This window comes from Tetrao urogallus, assembly GCF_951394365.1.
Source record: "Tetrao urogallus genome assembly, chromosome: 21".
Classification (NCBI taxonomy): domain Eukaryota; kingdom Metazoa; phylum Chordata; class Aves; order Galliformes; family Phasianidae; genus Tetrao; species Tetrao urogallus.
In genome coordinates, this window is record NC_136834.1 from 300,772 (window position 1) to 318,461 (window position 17,690).

Consider the following 17,690-nt stretch of genomic DNA (forward strand, 5'->3'; position numbering starts at 1 on the left):
TCCACATCACTTCTGGAAAGTGATGGTTCTCATCAGATTAAAAGGAAACCTCTAAGTCCTTCTGCTACAGGACTTGATCTGAGCACAAGACTGAAGGATACAGAAGTGCCTTAAGTTCCACTAAGCTTTAATGAGATCCAAAGGATGGAGAAAGTGCTTATTTCCTGCACCCGGCTTCTGGCAAATGCAGGCACTGGGTGGGCAGCACAGTGCTCCCGGGGCTCTGAAGGGATGGGATGGGCAGAGCAGTGCTCGCAGGGCTCCTATGGGATAGGATGGGATGGGCAGAGCAGTGCTCGCAGGGCTCCTATGGGATAGGATGGGCAGAGCAGTGCTCGCAGGGCTCCTATGGGATAGGATGGGATGGGCAGAGCAGTGCTCCTATGGGATAGGATGGGAAGGGCAGAGCAGTGCTCGCAGGGCTCCTATGGGATAGGATCGGATGGGCAGAGCAGTGCTCCTATGGGATAGGATGGGATGGGCAGAGCAGTGCTCGCAGGGCTCCTATGGGATAGGATGGGATGGGCAGAGCAGTGCTTGCAGGGCTCTGACGGGATGGGCAGAGTGCTGCTCCAGGGCCACAAGCGAGGTGGTCAGTGCAGCCTGCCCTCAGCACTCTGCTACCAGGGTAATTCAGCCCCCGCTGCTGCATGCCATCCAAGGTGCCATGCCACACAGACAACAAATGCGCAGCACTTACAGCCAGGAGGAATTCCTCGCCGAAATCTCCCTCCTGTCCAACACAAGTGAGCCCTCTGCCAACTCCCAGGGTTAAACAACCCCACTGCACAGCCCTGCTTGTACCACGTGTGCATTAAACAGTGGAAAATATGAGACAAAGCCATCAGGAGAGCGTACAGAGCATAGAACCACAGCAAACCCAAACCCTCAGCACCATCTGCAGCTTTCTGGTGCACGGAATGTAAGGGAATCAGCGGTGCTGGCAGCATCATGCTCCGTGTCCGAGGGAAACTCCATCACAGCATGAACTCCTCAGGAAGAAGTTGTGCAAATCCTCCCAACTTTCTGCTCCAAAGCAGCCGCTCCTGTGCCCCAGCGGAGCAGCAGCACAGCCACGTGCCTGGTTGTTTAGCAGGTACTTTAAATCAGCGAAACCCATCGAGACACCCCAAAAATTAAACAACTTTTCCTGGCATGAGCACATCAAACTGCAGTCAGAGGTTCAGAGACACAGGCAAAGACTTCTCTAAGAAGCCACATCCTCCTCACACCCCTCATTAATCCTGACATCAAGGACAAACTGCTGACTGCTCAAATCAAAGAACACATTAAAAGGTGGTTGCAAAATGGCAGCAGTGGGGTTTACAGTGGGTACACTGCCTGCAACAACCAGGCTGCATACTGCAGCCCTACTGCTGCAAGCAGATGCAAACCATGCTCTGAGATTCACCACCTGCTGTACTTACTCATAACCAAAAGGATCTTCAGGCAAAAGCCATTATTAAGCTTGTTTCAATGTTTTACAGCCTGATATAAAGACCCATACTGCAACATGTGGAGTCAACACTCACAACTGCATTGCCATTTGTCAGGAGGTATAAAATGTAAGTGGATCAACAAAGCGTTTATGTAAACTGGCCTCTTATTCCATCACCTTATTCTCTGTATTAAATGGCACAACCAAACTCTCTTTACATTTTCAATTATGAGCTATTTTACACGTGCAACAACCACACAATGAGCAGCTCTGCGCTGCCCTAACAGCCTCGTGCCCAGCAGAGCACTGCTCCGGGCAGCTCCCCACTGCTGCCCACTCCCTCACAGGGCTCCATCCCCACTCAGCACTAACAAAGCCATGGGCTCGCCTGTCCCTCTGCTAATTAAGGGCTCCTCATTAAGCACTGCTCCCAAGCGCAGTCCCAATCCAGACGCTGCAAGCAGTGAGGCTGTCAGCATTTACCCAGATCATACTGTGCTCCCACCCAGCACTCTCCCTGAAAATCAAAACTCATCCTGAAATTTATCTTGAGCTTTTTACCTAATTACGTATCATTTATCTTAGTGCTTCATTTTAAGTAACCCAGGTGCTTCCTGCCCATTCTGCCTGCCGTAACATTGCCTGATCTACACTGCACACATCTCTCTATGCTCCAACTTCTGCACTCAGTGCCCATTCCACCAAAACCCTCTCCCAGCACCCTTACCTGCTCTGTGCCACACTGCCCTTCAGCCTCACCACAGCTGATGGAATGGGATGGGAGGAATAGAACAGCAGAATCTTTGCTGCGAATGAGCAGCGTTTCCAGCATCTCATTCATTCCCCAATGCTTCCAAATAAAAATCAGCAATATTAAGGGCAGCAGCTGCAGGCAGCCACGCTGGTTACACCTGCAGACAAGCACCTAATTATCTGGAGCTCATTCCTTTCAGGCTCAGTTTTGCATCTCTAAATTAAAGAGAACTGGAGACGGCTCAGCAGCATGTAAATCACCCACAGCCCTCGCTTCACCCAGCCCTGAGCAGCCTGCTGTCAGCATGGGCACCATGGCCATGCAAGCGCAACAGAACCCAATGCACTGCAGGCCAGTGAGACGCAAAGGAGATCTGCTTGTGCTACTCAGCCTGTTTCTGTCAACCCAAGTGCCAAAAGAAATCATTTCTTTGGCCTGGATGGGGCGCTTCAGGTGGAAGCAGCTCTTTGTAAGGACAGGACTGGCTCCAGCAGCGGCCCCAAGCTCTGCCCCACCACAGTTCACACTGAAGCATCTCCGAAAAGGAATTTACCAAAGCACGGCCTGAGCAGGGCTAACAGCCAGCCGAAAGCTGTAAGCACCACAGATGCCCGCTGCACTGCAGCTGTGCCCAACACAGGGTTGGAGCACGGCTCTTGCTCAACTATGGACAACTCCTCAGCGGCCAACTTGCCTGAAAATATTTGTTTGCTGGCCCATCTTCCTCCATCAAAGAGCAGTTGCTGCTTTTTTTTTTTTTTAATTCACATTTTATTCTTACAATACACAGCGTCTTCTAAGAGATGGAAAAGTCAATAGATTTCATCAGCTCCCTTCAGCTGGAAAGTCACAGCATCATGGAGAACATGCCAAGGGATACAGCCTTAGAATTCCATTTCATCTCAGCAGCAACATTTATGACCCACAGAGCCACAGCAGTACACCTATATGGATGGTTCCTGGCTACAGACCCAGGGGCAACACCCGCACCTCCCCAGCACTGCCCCAACAGCATGCGGCCAAAGGACGAGGTTCTGTTCTAAGCATTAAGTGCCCTGGGAAAGGAGCCTATAGGCTCCTACGTGAGTGCTGGGGAGTGACAGATCACAGGTGGGAGCAGCTCGGGTGCTGAGGAACAAACACAGCCCTCATCCTGCTCGGTGCGGGCAGAGCAGCTATAGGAATGTGACACCACTGGAGCACGGGGCCCTAACTTACACACAGGGCACAATTTTAATGGACAGGACAAACAAAAGGCAGCAGTCAAAGGGAAAAAAAGTAAAAGCAAAGTACCTAGGTTCTCAAAGTCATCACACCTGCCATGCCCACAGGGATGGGATGTCACCAGTGAAGTCCTCACAGCCCACATCCTTGCAGAGGGGAGCTAAGAGATGATTACAGTCACAACAAAGCCACCTTCCACGTGAAGCTTCTCCCGTGTAAGGCTCTGGGAGCCCTTCACCTCAGCAGCACCCACACACCTGCAGCGCAGGGGTGCACACAGCTCCTCGAGCACTGAAGGACGGCTCTGCAGGCCCCAACCAGCCATCCCAGCACTCACAAAGCTGGAGCTGCTTTGCTGCACGAAGTTGTCTGGCACAGCTTGAGAAAGAATAATGTAGCAGCAGCATGTGAAAATTGGCTGCACTCTGTTCTAAATTTATGCGAGGTACGGTGTGTTATGGATGCTGGGCCCAAGCCTTCATTAGGCAGGAGGCCCCAAGAGGCCAGAACCAGCCCTGCACTGCTCAGCAGAGCGCAGTCTGCCTGCTGCAGGCAGGGAGCGTTTCCAGGGGCCCATGCAGCACAGAGCAGGGAGCCCCACCAGTCATCCACACGGTACCTGCTGTATGGGGAAGCAGTGAAGCCTCTTTCACTCAGGAGCAGTTAAACCCTCCCCAACTTTCCACAGATTTAAGTAGGAGCAATTTTTCATGGATGCCCAAAGCACTACACGCAGCTTTCAAACAGCTCTCATAGCCCATCCCCGCAGGGAGCTCTTGCTCGATAACCTTCCCTAATGCCAGCTGATGAAAAGCATCCCAACGAGGGGCAGAGCCAGAACCCCCCACATCCCAACCAAGACCCACACCGTCAGAATGCAAAGTAATGCAACCAAACACCGTGCTGCCTTGAAGCTGGGCCAGTCTCACGCTAATCCAAAGCACTTCAGTTAATCTTTTGTTTCAAAAATTAACTTGTAAGGACCTGTAAGTCAGAACTTCGCCAAATGAAAGAAAGATTCTGCAGGTGCCTGTGCTGAGCTGAGCCGCTCACAGCTTTTCAAATGTAGAGGTCGACTGAAAGCACCGATCCCCTGGAGGAGTCCAAGTAACTTCACTTTTATCTATGGCGGGCTCACCTCCCCTTCATACCACTTATTATTAACCTTCACTGCGTGGCGATCACAACCACCAGCTCTGCTGAAGGGGAAATCCAAGTGGAAATCCCCAGCGGGATCTGCAGACCGGAGCTCTGATTCATTTCCCCACACCTGCCACAGCCTGCAGCGCTCAGCCCAGCCCTACCACAAGCTTTTGCTGGTGGTTCCATGGACCTTAGGGTGACTTGCAAAGAACTGCTTAGAGATGCTTCTTAAAACACCAGGAGAACCAACGGGAGCCCTTTTGATCGACTGTACCAGAAAGTGTTTCCAACACAGAAAATCCCAGGAGCGGCAGCCAAGAGGAAAAAGAAACATTGAGGCTGCAGAGCAGAACGTCAGCATCGCAGCCCGCAGCCCTGCTCAGCGTTACTGTGAACCATTCAGCTGACCAGGGAGACAGCCTGGTTTCCACTTCAACTGTTTTAATTTTGCATTATTTTACCTTGCATTTGTCTGACTGAACCACACACTGGATGATCAGCTCTTGTAAGTCTTTACCTCTACCAGGTATACCATAACCTTGTTGGAGAAGGAGAGGCTCTCACAGCCAACCGAAGTTAAAAAGCAGCAGCACGTTTTTTCCTTCCGAAGCATTCAACCCTTTTGCTGCACGCAACGTCGGAGCTCACAGCAGCCCCTGTGCTCACAGCAGCCCCTGTGCTCGGTTACACGAGGGCTGCTGGTGATTCACAGCAGGGCTGAGGTCTCACCTGGGGCTGCAGTAACGCCCTCAAACAGGGATGGCTGAGCTGCTCTTTCTTCAGAAAGACGTGGATGGATGGCGGTGGAGGAATGTAAGAAGTGGGCATTCATGATGTTTGTCAAGAGACAAAGCAAACTGGGGTTCTGGCTCCTGGAAAAGTTTATCAAATGCAATGGTTATTTGGCAACAGGAGTGACAGAACCTCTTGAATCTGATCTGTGAGGCCTGAATTTCGGTGCAGGGCTGTGCCAAACCATCTACGTCCTCAGACAAAGCTCCTGCTTCCAAGAAGGTTCCTATTTTCAAAGAAATCTCAGAGAGGCTGTGCGTGCTCCATCCCTGGAGGTGTTTAAGGCCATGCTGGACAGCCCGGGGCAATCTGGTCAAGTACTTCATCTAGCAGGTGGCAGCCCTGCCTGTGGCAGAGCCTGGGAACTCGATGATCCTTGAGGATCCAACTCAAGCCATTCTACGATTCCACGAAAAAAAAAAAGAAAGCAGATCTCAAGAGGACAGGCACTTGAGATGGAAGAGCCTGCATGAAAAGCAGTACTATGACACTTAGCACGAGGACGTATAAAAACAAGCAAATCCATATTTATTTCCAATGCATCTCCCACATTCTGTACTCCAGCAACCACTGTTAACATTGAAAATACAAAAAGAGCAGCAGTGAAAGGGGCACCCAAGGTCAAAACACAGGCCAAGGCTCTTCAGCCCAAGACTCTGATTACAAGAGCCTTCCATTGAGGCTTGCAGGAGAACACAGCAGCTGCACAACAGCGTGAGCAGGGATCTCACAGTGAGCACACCAAAAGGCACAGAGGGTTGGGCAACACACCCCAATACAAACCCTCTGCCACTGCATTTCAATGGCTGAAGATGCAAGGAAAAAATGTCCTCTTATTATCAGCTGGGAAAATTCGGCACCAAAGTAAATAGAAGTGGAAAGGACAGTTTTAGTGCCGTCTCACAGACACATTCCACACCTTTAAGCACGGTGAAGACCCCACAGCCTTCAGATTTGTTTCTCCCTTAATCTGTGAGAGCCTGAATGTATTTATTAGCCTTCCAGACATCGGGCAAGGCTCATCTCTTCGTACAGGAAATTGGGAGGAATTCAGACAGCGGTTTATTTAACATTCAGCCTCCCCCATAGGGCTGCTCTGGCACACAGCGATGTCACCTCAGGCATTTACTTACAAAAGCTGAAAAAAAATAATAAAAGAACAACTGAAAAACCAGAAACCAGACCCTCTGACAAGAAACACAGAGCTAAAGACAACATTTACCAGGGCACGAGGAGCGTTCACAGCATGCAGCTGAGCACTCCAAAAGCCACCCCTGGCCACAGGCTACAGGAACTCCTTTTGAGTAATTAATGAAATAGTAGATTTGGAGGGGGGGGGGGGGCACAGGGCTAAGGAAACCTTCCAAGGATCTACATTTGCAATAATGCTGAGAGCTTCCTCTCAGGAGTGATGGCATCCACCAGATCCATCTTTTACTGTGCAAAGGATTTCCAAGTCTATTCTATCCCATTTAACAGAGTGCTGCCATGAGGTATTGGCCTCGCTCACATGCTCCTTTAAGAGGTGCAGAAATACAGTCACACTTATTGCTCCGAGTGCCACATTTTATCCTCTCATTGAGTGGAAGACAACGCAGCTTTTCGTTCCATTAAACAGCAGTTTAGAGTGCCGAAAATGCAACTATTTGTGAAAAAAGGAGTGTGCTGAGATGCTCCAGAGCATATGGCAGCCTGCGGGCAGAAGATCATTGCCACAACCAACCCCATCGCCCCCTGATTCATCTCCAACAACACCCCTGGTTTGGGGGCATGCTGCCCCAGCGACGGTCTGCAATGGAGAAGGAACAACCCTAACATCTTCTACCTCCCTCTTGGATGCCTTCACCTTTATTTCTGCATGCCTGCTCTGCATTGGCCCTTTCAATCAGCTGCTTCCTAACATTTTATTTCCAGGAATTAATTCCCATACTGATGTTTCAGAACAATTAGAAAGCGCCTTCCAGCAGCTTTCAGATTTACTAGCACAGACACAGACAAGCAGCTTGGTTTTCGCTCATCTCTACCTGCTGGTAGGAGGGAGCACACACACACATCCTCCACTTGTAAAACAAAGCCACACGCTGCACCCACTTGGGAAGACACTGAATGAATTTACAACTCATGTACAACGCTCTCTAAGCACCTAACAGCCATTTAGCAGAACCAGCTGTGCCAGTAAGAGCCTTCCTCTTCCACTGCCAGACCAGAACTAACCAGGAGAACGTGGAGACAGGCCCAGCGGTGGGGGGAGGCCAGTGAGCAGCTCCACAGCCCCCAGCCACATCCTGCTCCGGGGATGTGCCCGCAGCACACACTGCCCCCGGTGCAGAGCAGGATGGGATGCCCCACTCCCTCTTGGCCCTCTGCAACTTTTTCTGCAAACTGAGCAAACAAAATGAACGCAGAAATATCATCGTGGCTCCTGAAACGTATGAACAATGAGAGCGAGGGCTGCTGAAAGAGAAAGCGGGGACTGAAAGTATTAACAAAAGCCCACAGCACACTGGCTGTGGCTAAAGCTAGGGCCTGAAAGACTTCTTTGTTACCCGGTCAATGCAAGCCTGTTCAGCGGCCCAATATATAGCAGAAAGAAAGTGAGGGTGGGAGGAAGAAGGGTACTGTCTCTTCAGGAGACGTCTCCTCAGCTGCCAGGCTGCGAGGGGAGCGGGCTGCTCCAACACAGGGAGCTCTGAGCAGCCCAGCACCACCCTCACCAGCAGGGCTGCAGGAGCTCGATGTGGGTCCCAGCGTGCCATGCAGTGCAGCCCATCGCACACCCTCTGCTGCTCAGGGAGCTGCAGGAAGGCTCTGCGGGAAGAAACCAGCGCACGCTGCCTGGCAGACCCTGTCTTTCTGCACCAACTGATGCTGCTGCACTGAAGCGTGCGCACACTTCGCTCCTAGGGACTCCACAGCTATTTTTGGAGTTGGCCAACAGGCAAGAAATTTCTCTATAAAAACAAGCAAATTAATTTCACTGCCTTTAAGGCAAGGGCTTAACTGCAATCGCAGCAATAACTTCTGCAAGAGCAGCTTGTAAAGATAAAACTATTTTTTTTCCTGTGCCATAGCTGACCTAAAAGGGAGCGAAACTCCGCGGTTACCCCGGTTTTAATTAAATTTGATTGATAGCCCATTACATGAGCACGCACAAAGCCACAGTTTGCACAGGATGCCTTTTCCTTTCAGGTTTTTCAATACAGAAAGGACTCCCGTTCTCAACTGCTATGATACAGATCTTTTTGGAAGCGCTGATCTGTTGGAGTGCTGCGGAGCAGGGAGGGCCTCGTTAAGGGCAGCGCGGTGCCGCGGACATCGCTGTGCTCCAGGCACAAACCCGCTTTATTTCTCTGCAGGTGGAGAGGGACATAATGTGGGGAACTCAAAGAAAAAGCTTCCGAAGCAAAGCCTCTCAGCTCACAGTACCTGTGGCTGCTCAGAGCGGGGTTTTCCAGCGTGCTCTTATGTCACCTCCTCATCTTTCCTTTTCCTTTAACACCTGTGTGCTGCACACTCAGCTCCAGCAGCAACTTTAATCAAACCCCTTCACTGCAAAGCTGCACCGCTGCCACCACAGGCACACAAGCACCAGGAAGGTCCGCATGGCAGCACACCCTGCCTTCAGGTCAATGTGTATTTGTTCCACTTATTTTGGCTTCGTACAGCCCAGAAATACCAACTGAAGCCAACACACTTTCTGAGCTGCGGTAACGAAATGCCAGCATTCAGGTATCAAACAGGATGAGAACAGAGGCTGCAGCGCAGCGTTCCGTGTACAGCCCAGCCAGGGCAGCAGGGACAAACAGCACAGCAAGGATGTGTGAGCCAAGAAAGCCTCTTCAAAGCACGGTCAGTAATGGTCTCCTGCTTCTACATCCTTGCTTTTACTGAACTGTGAACCGTAAGGAGCACAGAGCTTTCAACCGCCTCATTCATCCTGACTCACGTTTTGCAGCTGCCTAAGCCCGCTCTGAGATGGGAAGTTCTGCTGTTCCCCACTGCCTCAAGGCAGCACAGACATCGTGCATACACCCCTCCCCTGGACAGGAACAGGATCTCAGCCCAATTCCAGCTGATGGTTAAAGAACTCTTCAATTCAGAGCCCCATGTGGTTAACCCCACACAAGCTTCCACCTTCTTCTGCCCAGGCAGACACGGATGTTCCCAAGGGGAAGCTGATATTACCACTAGACAAGTGATGTTACCGAGGAGCATCTGCGTGCTGCCCTTTGCTATCTGTGGGACAACCACTCCTGGGTTGGTGCAAGGACCATTTTGCTGCACTTCCCATGTTCTTAAAGGGAATTCGCCAAGTCCTGGCTCTCTCTGCAGGCTCAGGGCACACCAGCAAAGCAAGAAAGCTCCTCTCCAGCACTGCGACTCACCAACCTCCCATACAGCTGTGCCACAGCCACTGCAGGCCGGAGCAGTCACAGGGCAGTCGGCTTGGTCCACTCCAGAGTGACACAGGGATCCTGGGGAGCAGCACACAGGGATCCCTGCCTGGAAGTTCACTGGATCCCTGGAGCAAAAGTCAGTTGCAATTCCATTATTCAAATCTTGATTAAATCTTGCATTGAGGATATTTCTTAATCAACATGCCTCAAGTGACTACTTGAAGGCTAATCCCTCAAAGCCTTCATTCAGGGTAGAGAAGATTCTTCTGTAGCTTTAACACACCAAGGAGCAGGTAGAACATGAAAACGATTATCCACGAAGCTTGTTCTTTCCAGAAATACTTGGCAGAGCACTGGATTTTTCTTTTTTTTTTGTCTGTTTCATATAAACACAATGTAAAATGAAGTTGTAACAGTCTCAAAATGCCCTTCAGCATCTAAAAACGAACCAGGCTGGGAGGCAAGAAGCCGCTGCGCACAAGGTGCTCCTCAGCATGGTGCAGCAAGAGAAGGTCCTCTTCAGGCTGCTAACTGCATTTATTTTTGCAATTAGCTACAACAGAAGGAAAAAAGAAAAAAAACCAAACACATTGCCTGGAAGAGAGCTACCTTAGCCCTGCTTTCCTCTCCAAGGCCCTTCTAGACCAGCTTCTGGCTACCAAGCATTTGGTAACCGCTGAGCTGTATTTCTGGACGGGCTGAGCAAGGAGATGGCATGCTGGCACCAACCCCCCCCCAAGCACACACACCAGAGGTGACTGCACACTGGAAACTGTTCCTGAGACCATGAAAGTGAAGAGGCTGCCAAAACAAGGCTCCCAGCTGATAAGCCGAGCTAACCACACCCCGCAGCTTTGCCGGCACGGAAACCATCAGATTCCTCCCCGAACAGCTTCAGCAGAGAGACTTACTTACAGCATTCAGATGAGACTGAACGGTAGGGGTGGGAAAAGGAAATATGGGCAGGGAAGTTTCCTGGATCACTTAATCAAAGCGACAGACGGCAGCCAGCCACGGGGAAGGTGGAAACGCGGCCGGCCCGTCGCTCCCAGTGAGCATGGAGGAGCCCCGAGTGAAGAAACCATCACTTGGGAGAGTGGGATGCAAAGGAAGAGAGGAATCTTTCATAGGAAAGAAGCACTTAGAGAGAAGCTTCACGCCCACAGAAGTCCCAAGCGGCAGCCAAGCACGAGCTGGGGTGACACAGGCCAATGTGGCACAAAGCAGCGCCAGAGCCAGCATGTGAGGAACACCATGGATCCCTTCATCACATCCCCTGGGACAGCACCACGCAGCCAGCAGCAAGAACAGGTCGTGATTGTTTGCTCCATGTTTTGCTTTTTTTTTTTTCCCCTCTTTCAGAACAGTTACTTAATGCACACAGTTATTTCCATACTGAGTTCTTACTGCAGACACACAGCTAGCTGAGGACACTGGAGTTCAAGCAGAGGGCCAGGTGACAGCCAGGTGAACAGCACAGAGCAGCAGGCTCTGCTTGTCCCAAATCAAAGCAGGGCAGGGACGAGGGCATGAAGGGCAACACCAAGCTGGGCAGAAAGATACAACACAGTGCTTTTCCAGTGGGAAATTATTAGATACCCTGGGAGAAAAAGAAAACAAAACCAAAAACCCCACCTCTTCAGTTTCAGCAGACCAACCTTCCTTTGGCCAAACTGCTGCTCAGGCCGCCAGCTTACAGCCTACCGCAGCCTGCAGTGTCGGTACCAGCCTGCCTCCCCAGCACCAAACTCACCAAGTGAAGCCATCCATCTCCAGCTCCCCTCCAGCACAGCAATTATCTGTATCTGGGGCGTGTTGTTACAAGATAAGAAGGGGAAAAAACTTCCTAAGCCAGACTCGAGCACTGCAGCAGCTTTCATCCACAGATTTTCACCTGCGAGCCCAGATTTCAGTGCTGTTTGCTGCCATTTACTAAAACACAGCATGCCCATTTTTACCCTCCTGTATGTTTCATTCACACAGAACTGCCCCCAGCCCACCCTCATGCCCTACGAATGCAGATCAGCTGCTCCAGCTGCCAAGGCCACTGCCACACGTGCCTCTTTGCCTTATGGGGACGCCCACTGGGACTCACCAGCCTCGCAGTGTGCCCCATTCTCAGGCTGTGCTTCTTACCACATCTCTAATACTTCACACTGCAACTTCATGGGAAAATGTAACACCTTGCTGGTCAGTCTGTCAGGAACCATCGTGGTGACAGCAGTGTTGTCACCCATACTGGCTATCCTCCCAGGAACTCCCCAGGTATGTTTCTAGTGAGCAGGAACACACATTGCAGCTCCCAGCTTCCTAATGCCTCACCATTCCCCTCCAGAATCTTTATTTCAGCAGTTTATCAAAATGAAATGAAACTGTAAGTACCCTTTTGCATGTGCAGAGCTTATGATTTCTCTCAGGTTCAAATCCCAGGTCAGACAAAAGGCAATTCTGGAAGCACAGCCCGCGGGGACGGCAGAGTGATGCCTCATACCCCGCTGCAGAGCCACAGTACACAGCAGCCTGGCTGACAGGAGCTCCAGGCCTCTGCAATCCAATGCTCTGCACGTCCTCTTCTTCATACATGGGCTCTCAGTAGCATGCTTTCTGCACATCTCCATAGGGTGCTTGACAAGAGCCTCAGCAGCAATACATTTGTCCCAGCAGAATCTGAAGAAGAGCAGAAGAGAGCTCCATGGCAATCCTCACGTACAAAGCGAGTTTTGCGTGCAGTGGCCCCACATGGATACCAAGGAAGATTTCCACACACACACTCTGCTGTGTGAAGCAGCTCTGCTGTGACACTCCAATCCAAAGTACAGCGGGAGGCAGCCAAGATGTATGGACATGATGTGCCATCCACGGAAGGAAGCTCAGGACCCATCCATACCTTCTGCCTGCTCAGACCTCTTTGCATGCAGGAGACATTAAGACAAATACTCAGGTGCAGGGAGGAGAGGAAGAAAAGGATTTGCTTCCATCTGGTAGCACCGAGCTTTGTGTTGGACACTTCAGAACGAGGGGACCAAAGCAAACACCCAGGATGTCCGTGTGCAGAGCAGAGAGGAGCCGGGCAGCCTCACATCGCTCCTCCAGCCAGCAGCCAGCTCCAAAGGCGTCCCAGCACCACCCAGAGCTCCAGCTGGCAGCAGCCCTGGCACTGCTCCTCCCGCCCCACAGTGCGGATGTTCGGAGGTCCCACACCCTGCTGGCAGACCCTGGGGCCGTGGTACGAGCAGGGCAGTTACACAACGCATTGTTCCATCCAACCACGCTTCTGCTGTTTCCTGTGCAATGCAGGAACATTTGCGAGCTACCCCCAGCAAGCATGACAGATCTCTGCTGTCCTCTATTCGTCAACAAAAGCACATCACACTGAGGATGGAGCTAGATCTTAAGGAAGAACAGCCCAAGCTCCTCCTCTCAGGAAGCATTTCAGCCTTCTCCTGGAAGCAGAGCTCAGCAGGCTGCCCCGAGCCCTTCCCAAGCCCCAGCGCATTCTGGCTCAGCCATGACAATGCCAGCTCCTCAGTGGAAACAGAGAGCCATCCTGCTTTCACACATCCCAGCACAGCTGGGAGCAGCCCCACACTGTCAGCAGAGCTCTGCTTCCTTCGACAGGCGCTCCCCAGGCTGACTAACGCCCCTCTGCAATGACCCACGACCCAGTAACTCAGGCTCCTGCACCTCTCCTCACCACGATCCTCATTAAGGCACGCACACTTTACTAGAAAGCTTTCACTGACTATTCCCACTGCTGACATTCAGGACATTAAATAAGACGTTGTGGACAGAGGTCTCCTCCATAAAATTCACATGATTTTAGTCTGCCAGGATCGGAATTTGGTGACAGCACAATTCATTCATTTATTTAATGATCTTAATGTCAGCCTGAGTGGATAAAGTGTGCTTTGGCTTCAGCAAGAGATGGGGACGGTGCCAAGCACCAGCAGCAATGGTTTCTGATAGGCCTGCAGCACCAGGTGCCACTGCCCTGCAGCACGGCTGGATCCCATGTCTTGGGGGCAGAATAGGAATCCTGCACAGCCCAACTCAGTGTGCAAACTCAGAACCAAACACTTCAAAATGAAGCAGTTCAGTTGTGCAGGTGGACTTCCGTGGTTTGTGTTGCTTTGTTTTGTTTTTATTTTTAAGAAAAGGGTTTTGGAAATGTAATCAATACAATTAAGTTGAGGAGTTAAAGCTCACAGAGCATCCTGCAAGATTACACTTGGCAATATTTGCATATCAACGAAAACTGCACCTTTTTTCTTTTTGAAAGAAGACATAAAAGCACTCAGAAAACTACCTTAAAACACCTTCACTGAAAGAAACACACAGCCCGAGTTGCAGACAGGTTGACAGGCGAATTATTTGCATTTTACAGCTCCAGAATACAAAACGCAGAGCCCAGAAGAGTAAAGCATTTGAAGACAGACCATTCAGTAACCAGTACTTCTATTTGTGTCAGTACTGGAAGGAGAGACGCCACAAACTGAAGCTCACCACACATCCTACAGCAAGCCAAACGCCTCAGCAGCTCAACAAGCACAGCCAGGAGCTCGTCCACCCCCACCTCACAAGGCCGACATGGGCATCAATCGGCCGCTCCCAAAACTGTTCTCCCAGCATACTCCAGAGCCTGACCCGCACCACGGATTTCACATCACAGGTCACAGCTAACATGCTTTAAGGCTTTTTGATTTCAGCCACCAGGAGCACGGGCATTTAAATCAAGCTGCTGGTAAGTCAGTAACTCACACATCATCTCTCTCAGGTGTAAATCAAACCAACACAAAACCAAAGAGGGAATCATTATTTGGCAACCTGAGAGAGAACCAGCACAACACGAAGCAGCTTCCACCTCACAAAGGCTTCACAGCCCGGGACAACTTGCGTTACTTAAGATGTGCAACAGTGCGAGCCCTTCTCACTTCTCCCCGACGCTCCCCCGATGGTTCTGGAGGACGCCCCCGGCACCGGGCAAGGATCAAAGATGTGTTTCTCTGTCAAGAAGTGCAGCTGAGAATCCACTTTGCTTTTCCTTGGTCGTGTTCAGAGTTCTAGAGATGTGTCAGCTCACACCCAGATAAAGGACACACAGAGGCCTTACAACCGACAGCAGAAATGCATCACTTTGGTGGTGGGGTTGACTTTGATCTGACAAAACCTAGGGAAGCCCCGGGGCCTTGCTCTGTGTAGGAAAGCAGTCCATTTCTGGCCATCTCAGATGACTGAAGAGTAAAGCAGAGGTAAAAACAACTTTTAAGGTACAGTAAGAATACAGAACGTGTAATTTTCCTTTCAGGAAGGAAGGAAGCACTGTCCCATTAACCCAGTTACGTGCCCGGCAGCAATTTGACTCAAGTCCCATCAGCAACAGTGTGCCATCACCTGCTATGAGGAGAGAGCATGCTCTGGGACACCTCCCAGTCACAGAACACAACACAAGGATAACACGTACCCAAAAATACCACCAGCCTAGAAGCTCATTCCGCTCTCCTCCCTTTGATCCTTCCCTTTTAAGAACCCATCCTATTTTCTCCTTCCAGCTGTCCCACATCATCATTTCCTATTTGGGAGGCAAAACCAAGTCCACAGCCCGGAAAGGAGAACTGTGCCTAGGAGAAGATCTTGGAAATACCGCAAAGTGCAAACATGGCACAATGAGAAGTCGCACCAACCTTCAGGATGGGGAAATGAGCTCCTGAGCTCAGCCAGAGCACGGCACCGCGAGCCCAGCAGCAACCGCCTGCACCCTCCTGCTCATTCACTGCAGAAAAGCCTGTGCAATTACAAGCAGACATCCAATCACAGATGCAGCTTCCCATTAAAGAAACGCCTGTAAAGCAGCGATACTACCCACCTCTAATTCCTTGGAGTGAAAATTCCAGCAACTCTAATCATATTAGAGGATTTACGCACAACTAAACTTGACAGTCGACTAGCCCTGAAAACACTGGATTAAGCAGAAAAAGAAAATACAGGTTATCTCTAAAGAGAGGCCTTCACTGCTAACTCTTACTGAGAAACAAAACCAGAGCAAATGCACCAGCTCTACGCAGCCCAGCACGAGCTGCTGACATGAAAGAGTCTTTCAGGCCCGACACACCAACAGACAAAGCCCGCACACACAGACGGGCATCCCGCTTCCCAACTCCGAGCACGGCACTTCCTACTCCTAGGTCTCCCACTGCTCCCCAGTCAACTTCTCACCACGGATAAAAATAAAACCCGCATTCCCAAATCGGTACCGCACACCAAAATATATACCTGCGAGTAAAGCAGCCTTGTCCTGCAGGCTTCTGCCACAGAACTCACACCGGCACGCCTCCAGACATGAGAAGAAAACAAGCTGTTGCAAATCCCATTTTTGGAAGAATGGCTTTCTCCAAGACATTTCACCACAAAATCTTATAAAGCAGATTCTTATAAAGAATCCACCACAGAATCTTATAAAGCAACACATCTGCACCATAACATGATTAGCTTTTGTCATTAAATAAATTAAAGCTATTTCTGCTCGAAAGAACCCTGAGATGTGCCAAGGCTCTGGAATATCAGCATGGGAGACGGCCGAGGTCTAAAAGCACTTAAATTTTGGCAGCATGCTTGCATCCTGTGCCTGCTCCTCCTCTGCACAGCAGTTCCTCCACTCGCCGTGTTTTCAGAGGATGCTCTATCGCATGACCTCCTCAGAACGAAGATGGGTTGATGGTTGGGCTATGGGGTGACTGTTGGATTAGGTGATCATATTGGTCTTTTCCAATCTTAATGACTCTATGGCCTTCAAGGTTCCAGGTATGTTTGAAACCGAAACATCCCTGAGGCAATGAAGCTGTCCCTTGTGTCCCTCTGCTCAGCCAAGGTTTCAGAAAGCCCCTGAGCTCAAGGTTGGAATGCCAGTAAGAAGTGAGGAGAACCCCTGAGCTCACCTCAGTCCTCCCCTCCTACCCACCTCTCTCCTTTTACAACCAGCACTCCAAACACCCTTATCCCAAAGCTCCAATTGGATCCCTAACACATCCCGTCCCCATCCCATGTTGCCATGGCTCTCCTTCACTCCTGCACACGTCTCCTGACAGAGCCACCACAGGAGCAGCTGCTGAGAGGGCCTGAGCACAGCCAGGGCACCTTGCGGGAGCAGGAGCACACGCTGAGTTACCCAGGAATACCTGCAAAACCAGAGCTTCCATGCACAGAAACGTACTGCACACACACAGACACAACAAAAGCCACAAATGCCAGCCCTTCCTTTCTGCTTTTCAGAAATGGAATCGAAGGAGGGCTGAAAGGAAAGACTTTCAAACAACAGCTCTGAGCGTGGCACACACCAATCTGTTTGCCTTCCACAGCGCAACATTCGCTTGTGTCTGGGCTGGGAAGACACTGGTGACCTAATTATATTGATCCACCACACTTACTCACAGTATGAGGACCTTCTGAAGAGCAAATGGTTGTGACACACAGAAAAAGCACCTTCGGAAGCGCATAAGTGGGAGCACGGAGGGAAGGGAAGATGCTGTGCATTGAACACACAGCAACTGAACAGACACAAAGGGCCGCAGGGCGCAGGCAGCCCCCAGCACACCTCCTGGGCTCCGCGCTTTACGGAGGAAGCCTTGCAGAACAACTGCACACAAACCTGCTCCTCAGGGACAGCCTGACAGCAAGCAAAGATGGACAGATCTAAGGTTTGATAAAAGCATCCCCAAAGTGTCATTTCACAGCAACACAGACGCACCCTATCCGTCCCACGCAGGGCTGCAGGGCTCACACCAACAGCCAGGCACCGCTCCTGCCCAGAGCCAGGCCTGGCCACCACTACAGCCATGATGCCAGCCTAACTTACTCCTATACAGAAAACTGCATTTCTTGAGACCACTGTGCCACAGCAACATAGCAAAGCATGGTCGTGTCTTGTTGCAGCAACCCTGCTGCCTTC

General features: G+C 50.8%; 1 protein-coding gene across 1 annotated transcript in view; it reads right to left on the bottom strand.

Annotated features, from left to right (window-relative positions):
• Positions 1–17,690, bottom strand: part of EIF4G3 (eukaryotic translation initiation factor 4 gamma 3) — a gene marked incomplete at both ends in the record, with an annotated part of 92,822 nt that overhangs the window by 72,889 nt on the left and 2,243 nt on the right. The window lies entirely within an intron of this gene.